The 8,280-nt window shown below is 42.6% G+C and overlaps 1 long non-coding RNA gene across 2 annotated transcripts in view; it reads right to left on the reverse strand.

The window, feature by feature from the left end:
* LOC307188195 overlaps nucleotides 1–4,713 on the reverse strand; it is a 48,708-nt gene extending 43,995 nt beyond the window's left edge. For both annotated transcript variants that reach the window (XR_013828824.1, XR_013828825.1), the window contains exon 1: nucleotides 4,418–4,713. This is a non-coding gene — a long non-coding RNA (uncharacterized lncRNA). The remainder of the gene's footprint in view (nucleotides 1–4,417) is intronic.
* Nucleotides 4,714–8,280: the final 3,567 nt, after the last annotated feature.

An 8,280-nucleotide genomic window follows, 5' to 3' on the forward strand; every position in this document is an offset into this window, starting at 1 on the left:
TCAGAGTCCTGACACTTAGTACATGCTCAGTAAATATTAACTACGACTCTTATTCAGTGAGTGGCAGAAGTTCATGACTTCACTCTTTTACCTGCCTGCCCACAGCATATAAATGATAGATCTGCAAAATCAGACATGGCCTCTATTGGACATTTTTATAAACAAAAATAGCCAAACAATTATGAAAACTCTGCATGCTGAAGATAAAGACTTAATCTGGCAAATATTTTTCTGAGGAAAAAAAAAGATTCACTAAGATTTTAAATTTGCTTGTACAGAAAAAAAGTACACTTAAAAAGAGATTTAATTATTTGGCAATAAAATTCTCTTTTATTGTGATTTCAGTGTGCAATTTAACCACACTTTTTGATCTCATGTGTGTGTACATTGTAATAATCATTCAACTGTCTTAATTTATCTATTTGTCTCCTTTGTCTTATAAATTGCTTTATTTTTGCACTGAAACAAGCTTTTTAAAATTATCACAAATATTTGTTTTACATAACCACTGTTGAGGAAAAAAGAAAAGCTTGTTGGGACTTCGCTCATGGCTCAGTGGTTAGGAGCCTGCCTGCCAATGCAGGGGACATGGGTTCAAGCCCTCATCCGGGAAGATCCCACATGCCGTGAAGCAACTAAGCCTGTGTGCCACAACTACTGAGCCTGTGCTCTAGAGCCACAACTACTGAGCCCACGTGCTACAACTACCAAAGCTCGCGTGCCTTCAGCCCATGCTCCGCAACAAGAGAAGCCCCAGCTCAATGCAACTAGAGAGAGTCCACAAAAATAAAATAAATAAATAAAAATATAAACAAATTTATAAAAAAAAGAAAGAAAAAGCTTGTTCATTTCCATGTAATTCTAAAGGGTAAAGAAAATGATACTTTCTTACTCTCTGCATTGTCAGGCTATAGTTATGTAAATGGGATCAGTGACCAAGTTTTTACTGCACTTGCATTCACTGAACACTGCAGCTGAGCAGGACCCAGGAATTATAAAACGTGTAAATTTACTGATCTATAGCATCTCTTCCTTGTTTAATCTATGGCTTTTTAAAGATGCAGAAGAATCTAACTAGGGGTTTACCAAAATGTTAGTTCCATAATAGCTGCTGACCTCAATGGCTGGGCATGACTTCTAAAGAAATGGAAAAAAAATCATCATTTTCACATCTCTCACTAGTGGGTTTTTGCTTTGGAAGTCCCCATTCTTATGGACGTGAATCCAGACAAACCTAGGCCCAAGCTCTGTCTTTGCCATTTACTCCCTATGTAACTTCATATTTCAGTTAACTTTGCTGAGCCCTGGTTCCTAGGAATCCTGGTCTTTATTTGATTGGGTCTGTGGAAAAATCAGAATAATATTTCTGAGTTTGTATTTGTGGTCCCAATTATTTCAGAATGGTCCTCCCTCTCAGAGGTGACTTCATTCTTCACAAGGACCTTGGCTTGCATATTCCTCAACCTTGATAATCCTGACCAAAGAATTAGATTCCCAGAACAAATTCCTGTTCTGCTTTTCTTTCTGCCTCTTTACTCTTTTGTCCCCATCGGCATCTCTTCTTCTTCCTACTACTCCACGCATGGAGAGGCCCATAACACAACTGAGTCCTTGGCCCCATGTTCCCTTATACCTTCATTCCTAGGAACTTTAAAAAATTCTTATTCCGCTAATAATTGGCATCAACTAGTAACGGCAGGCATCTTAATTCTTGCAACAATTCTACAAGTTGCTTCTAATATTTGCCACTTTTACACATTGATTTTATTCCTAGCCTTCAAAAGAAAACTTAAAACCAGATTTGCCTGACCCAAATGATCATACTGTTTCAGATATACATGCTACTTCTTTATTTACAGCTCGGCTCTAGACTTGGCCACCTGAGTCCTTGGCTTATATATACAACTAATTAGGTCTGAGTGTTTTTAACTGGAGAGTAATCAATCTCCCATAGGCATGCTCCTCTATGCCCATCCCAGTTTCTGTCCATTAGAATTACCACTATCCTCATAATTTCCTCAATGGCTGGGATCTTATAGTACCTACATCAAGGGGTCAGTTGTAAGGACAAAACATGTGAATAGGTATAGATGGGGTAGTATCTGGCACATGATCCATTCTCAATAAGTTGTTGTTCTTTTTATTACTAATACTAATACTATTACTTCGAAAATGCTCTAAAAGCTTAAGATCTAGAAAATGAGTAGATACATAAGGAGTAACAACTCAGTTAAGTGCTCTGATAGATATTTGTATAAGATGCTCTATGATCACAGCAGAGAGTGTCTAAATGTACAATGCCTGCATTTTTTAATATTTAGTCACTAAACACAGACACACAAGCACACACACTGACTATATGTGCACCCCATATTTTGGAAAAGGAAAGTATATTGTTAGATTCCTCGAACTATCCCCCATGGAATGAAATTCTTAGTGAATGCCACTCTGAAGTGAGACTTTCTATCTTCAGTTACCAGATTGTCTCCTGAAGTAACTGAAACTCGTGAGCCTTGAATATAAGCTGCTCAGCGCCACTGATCATAATAGAGCAATGCGAGCTGAGGTGACAATACTGTTTTTGAAATGGGAGGGTTAGCTTAGCCAATATAAAATATATAAACATATATTTATTTAAATACATATTTTTTAAAGGATTTGTGCCTGAGTGGTGCAGCTCCTAAATCTCTAATTACATTTAATATAGTAAGGAAGCCTAGTCATTGCTTCCTGGCCCTTCCAACAAGAGTCAGGATAACATCCAGGGAACTTCATGAAGCAAAAGCCCAATGACCTTCTCGCTCTTTGGAGAATCCTAAAGCAACAGAGCCTGGACTTGGTCCATGCTGCTACTGATAGGACAGTTCCTTGCTAGCCATTACCTGAAGGGATGAGAAAGTAACCATTAAATTCCTACATCTCTTAACTTATTGAGATCTGAAGAGGAAAAGGATAGGAGATGGCATTAAAGCTTACCTTCACTTACTTCTACTTTTGCCTCTGTGAAAATTAGAAAATTAATCCTTACTTGGACTAAGTCAGAGGAGGAAGTTAGATGGGTAGAAAAGGAACCACATGCTTCTTAATGACCTCACTGTCACTAATGTGCCCTGAGGAAGGTACCATTGCCCAGCAGTCACGTGAGAAGCAGGGGAGATAGTTGTTTTATTCAGAGGCACAGTGATTGAGTAGGGTGGTGTTTCAAAGAAAGACAATGGAGGAACTCTTGAAACAGAATTGCTCGTCTTTAAATCCTGTATCATATTTGCCAGCTGTGTGACTTTGGGCAAATGATTCTCACCCTCTGAATTCCAGTCGTCTCATTTGTATAATGGGGACAAAACTTATGTTAAAAACCCATTGATAGAATTTAAGATGATGCAGGTAAATGGTGTAGCATGTAATAAATATCCAATCAATTATGGTTTCCTTCTTTTTTTGCCTACCAATTCTATTTCCTCCAATATCACATTTAAGAGCAGTACATCAATTGATATAAAAGTCAAATCACTAAGAAAATTTAAATTATTTTCTGATTAAAAAGAGGAAAGAAGTTGGGAAAATCTTTTTGAAATTTGTGTTGAAAAATATTCTGAGGTCAAGTTAGGACCTAAGTGGGTAGAGTTTTCTGATTGGTTAACAATATTTACACAGACAGAGGAGGGGAGAGTAGTTACTTGCATACAATATAGTTATGATCTCTCAGCTAACATGTCTTAGAGATATTTGCAGCATTTGAATCACAAAGTCCTAAATATCCAACTACAAAGAAACTAAATTATGACTGACTTTTGCCTTTTATTAAATTTTATTGGGAGTATAAAGAGGAATGACATAGTCCTTGTCCTCCATTAACCAGGTAAATAAGGATAGAAAAGATATTCTACAGAAATAAATTACATTTACAATCAAATAAATAAAGGACGTAGGAATAAATTTAACCAAGGAGGTAAAAGATCTGTACACTGGAAACTATAAGACACTGATGAAAGAAACTGAAGAAGACACAAATAAGTAGAAAGATATCCCATGCTCATTGACTGGAAGAATTAATATTGTTAAAATGTCCATACTACCCAAAGCAATCTACAGATGTAATGAAATCCCTAACAAATTCTTAATGGCATTTTTTACAGAAATAGAGCTAACATTCCTAAAATTTGTATGGAACCACAAAAGACTCCAAATAGCCAAAGCAACCTTGAGAAAGAAGAACAAAGCTGGGATTATCATGCTTTGTGATTTCAAACTATATTACAGAGCGATAGTAATCAAAACAGTATGGTATTGGCATAAAAACAGACACACAGATCAAGAGAACAGAATAGAGAGCCCAGATATAAACCATGCACATATGGTCGGTTAATCTACAACAAAGGAGCCAAGACTATACAATGGGGAATGGATAGTGTGGGACTCGAGGGACATTGTTCCAGCTAATGATTAAGAACTCTCCAGACAATAGGGGCTTCTTAGACAATGGGTGAATTTCCAGGATGTCCGGCCCCCTTCCGAGAAGGAGGGAGATAACAAAATGTAAAAAAGGTGTCTGTCAAAGACCAATCAGGCAGCTGGGGAGAAGGAGGGAGATAAACAAAATAGGTGTCTGTCAAAGACCAATCAGGCAGCTGGGGAGAAGGAGGGAGATAAACATAATAGGTGTCTGTCAAAGACCAATCAGACAGCTGGGGATAAGTTCCCTCTTTGGTCCGAGCCTAAGCCGGGACCAATCAGCAGGAGAACACAACCAAATCTATAATTTACATACGGGGAAGTGGGAACCTATAAAACTGACATATTCGCGCCCCAAGGGGTTCCTTCTTCGACCTCCTGCGTGAGGACCAAGGAACCCCGGTGCACCGGCCTTCAATAAACCTCTTGCGTTTTGCATCGACTTCCGACTCTTGTTGTTTCCTGGGCGAGTCGAAACTCCTAGGAGACCGCGCAGGTCTAACATTTGGGGGCTCGTCCGGGATTCCACTCGCCCCGGACCACAAGAACATCGGGAGTTGGAGGTACCAGGTAAGCTCGAGCTTGATTGTCTGTTTGTCCCTTGTTCTTTGTGGGCCATTATCGGAGGAAAGCCGTAAGAATCGGCTTATTATGGAATCTGTATCGGACCTTTGGCTAGGCAGACGTGCTAATAGCCGGCGTCCATGAGCCCTAGGGGACGCCCTGGTGGCTCATCTGGAAGGAGAGGCAAACTCTGTCTCCCCTTCACTCGGTTTCGGCAGTTCCCTTGGTGGTAACTGCCATCTGAAGAAGTTTCGGTTTTGAAGCGAGCTCGCGGTGGCCCATACGTATATATGTTTCGTGGAGTTTTAACTGTTTCTGTATTGTGGTCTATTCTTCTTCTCTGACGGACGACAATGGGACAAACTATGACGACTCCTCTTTCCCTTACCCTAAGCTATTGGACCGAAGTTCGGGCCAGAGCCCATAATTTTTCTGTAGAGGTAAAGAAAGGAAAGTGGCAGACTTTGTGTGCCTCTGAATGGCCAACATTTCAGATAGGATGGCCCCCCGAAGGATCCTTTTTATTAGACAAGATTAAGCTGCTGAAGTCTAAGATATTTAATATAGATCCCCACGGACATCCAGACCAAGTACCATATGTCTTGGTCTGGGAAGATTTAATTCTCTCCCCACCTCCGTGGGTCCGGCCCTTTGTTTCCTCAACAGGTACGTCCGCGCATACATCAGCAGCGTCGGAGATATTAGCCTTAAAGAAAAACCCCAACACGGAGAAGCTACCCGACGCCCCGGATCTACCGAAGGCGATTTATCCTGACCCGCAGTCCGATTTGCTTCTTTTGGATTCCCCACCCCCTTATCCTCCGGCCCCGAATCCCCTACCACCTAGAGGACCCCCAGCTCCACTGCCCTCGGCACCAAGGGAACCATCCATGATGGAAGAAGAAAGGGGTCCCTCAGTGGGCACTAGGAGCCGGAGGGCTATCTCCCCGGACTCCACTGCCCTACCTCTTAGAGAATATGGCCCCCCCGATGGCCAAGGGAATAGACCTCTCCAATATTGGCCCTTTTCCTCTGCAGATCTTTATAATTGGAAAATGCATAACCCAACTTTTTCCGAAAATCCACAGGCCCTTACCGCTTTAATAGAATCTCTTGTTTTCTCCCACCAGCCCACATGGGATGATTGTCAGCAGCTGCTCCAGACTCTCCTAACGACTGAGGAGAGGCAACGGGTTCTTTTGGAAGCCAGAAAAAATGTATTAGGCGCCAATGGGCAACCTACCCAGCTGCCTAACAAGATTGATGCTGGTTTCCCACTCGTCAGGCCAAACTGGGATTTCAATGCCCCGGAAGGTAGGGAGCGCCTGAAAATGTATCGCCAGGCTCTGGTGGCTTTCAGCCAGAAGGTCCCACCATAACTGATAATAAGGGAAGGTTACTTCAAATATTGACTATGAAATTAGAAGATGAATATAAATTATACGAGCAGCCTTCATCCTCACGAGTTAATGTTACTAATTGGGTAACTCGGTTCCCTCAAGCCTGGGCAGAAACTGCCGGAATGGGGATGGCCAAAAATCGGCCCCCGGTGCTAGTGGAACTCAAGGCAACTGCCACCCCAATAACAGTCCGTCAATACCCCATGAGTAGAGAAGCCAAAGACGGTATCCGTCCCCATATACAGAGGCTACTAGACTTGGGCATCTTAATAAGATGTCAATCAGCATGGAACACCCCTCTCCTGCCGGTAAAGAAACCAGGAACAAATGATTATCAGCCGGTGCAGGATCTACGAGAGGTAAACAAACGGGTGGCAGACCTCCACCCCACAGTTCCAAACCCTTACAACCTCCTGAGCACTCTTCCACCTCAACATACGTGGTATACTGTTTTGGACCTTAAAGATGTTTTTTTCTGTTTAAGACTCTCTCCCCTGAGCCAACCCTACTTTGCCTTCGAATGGAAAGATCCAACATCGGGAATGTCTGGTCAGCTGACATGGACACGGCTACCTCAGGGATTTAAGAACTCCCCGACCATCTTTGATGAAGCCCTCCATCAGGATTTGGCATTATATAGAGAATCAAATCCCCAGGTAACATTACTCCAATACGTTGATGATATTTTATTAGCTGCTGAGACCCAAAAGATTGTATCAAGGGTACTGAAAAACTGTTAACGGAACTTGGAACCCTGGGATATAGAGCCTCAGCCAAGAAAGCACAAATATGCCAACAACAGGTCAGTTACCTGGGGTATCTATTAAAAGGGGGGCAAAGATGGCTCACGGAGAGCAGAAAGGATACGGTGGCCCAAATTCCGGCTCCCAAAAACGCCAGGCAGGTTAGAGAATTTTTGGGGACGGCCGGATTCTGTAGACTATGGATTCCAGGGTTTGCTGAGCTGGCAGCCCCATTGTACCCCCTAACCAAAAACAGCACTCCTTTCGTTTGGGGCGATAAGGAACAACGGGCTTTTGACCAAATCAAACGAGCTTTACTTTCAGCTCCAGCCCTAGGACTGCCAGATGTAACCAAACCTTTTCATTTATATGTGGCCGAAAATAAGGGCATTGCAAAAGGAGTATTGACTCAGAAATTGGGTCCCTGGAATCGCCCAGTTGCTTATTTGTCAAAAAAATTGGACCCTGTGGCATCAGGATGGCCCACCTGTTTAAAGATAATCGCTGCAGTGGCCGTTCTAGTCAAAGATGCTGACAAACTAACTTTAGGACAAAATCTAACGATAACAGCTCCTCATGCCCTGGAAAATGTAGTCCGTCAACCACCGGATAGGTGGCTAACTAATGCCAGGATGACCCATTACCAAACCCTGTTGCTAAACTCAGATCGCATCAAGTTTGCTCCAGCCACAGGACTCAATCCAGCCACCTTGCTACCTGATCCTGACTTGGAAGGCTCCACCATCATACATGATTGTCAGGAAGTACTAGCCGCAGCACACGGCAGTAGGCCAGATCTGATGGACCTGCCCCTCCCTGATGCTGATTTCACCTGGTTCACGGATGGGAGCAGTTTCCTGGAGGAAGGTAAGCGTCGAACTGGGGCAGCCATGGTAGACGGAAATCAAGTCATATGGGCAGCGGCGCTACCACAAGGGACCTCAGCCCAACGAGCTGAATTAATTGCCCTGACGAGGGCATTAGAGATGGCAGAGAATAAAAAAGTAAACATCTACACAGACAGTAGATATGCGTTTGCTACCGCTCATATCCACGGTGCCATTTACCAACAGAGAGGGCTACTAACTTCAGGTGGCAAAGAAATTAAAAACAAAGACGAA

The sequence above is a fragment of the Stenella coeruleoalba genome (assembly GCF_951394435.1).
Source record: "Stenella coeruleoalba genome assembly, chromosome: 6".
NCBI lineage: Eukaryota > Metazoa > Chordata > Mammalia > Artiodactyla > Delphinidae > Stenella > Stenella coeruleoalba.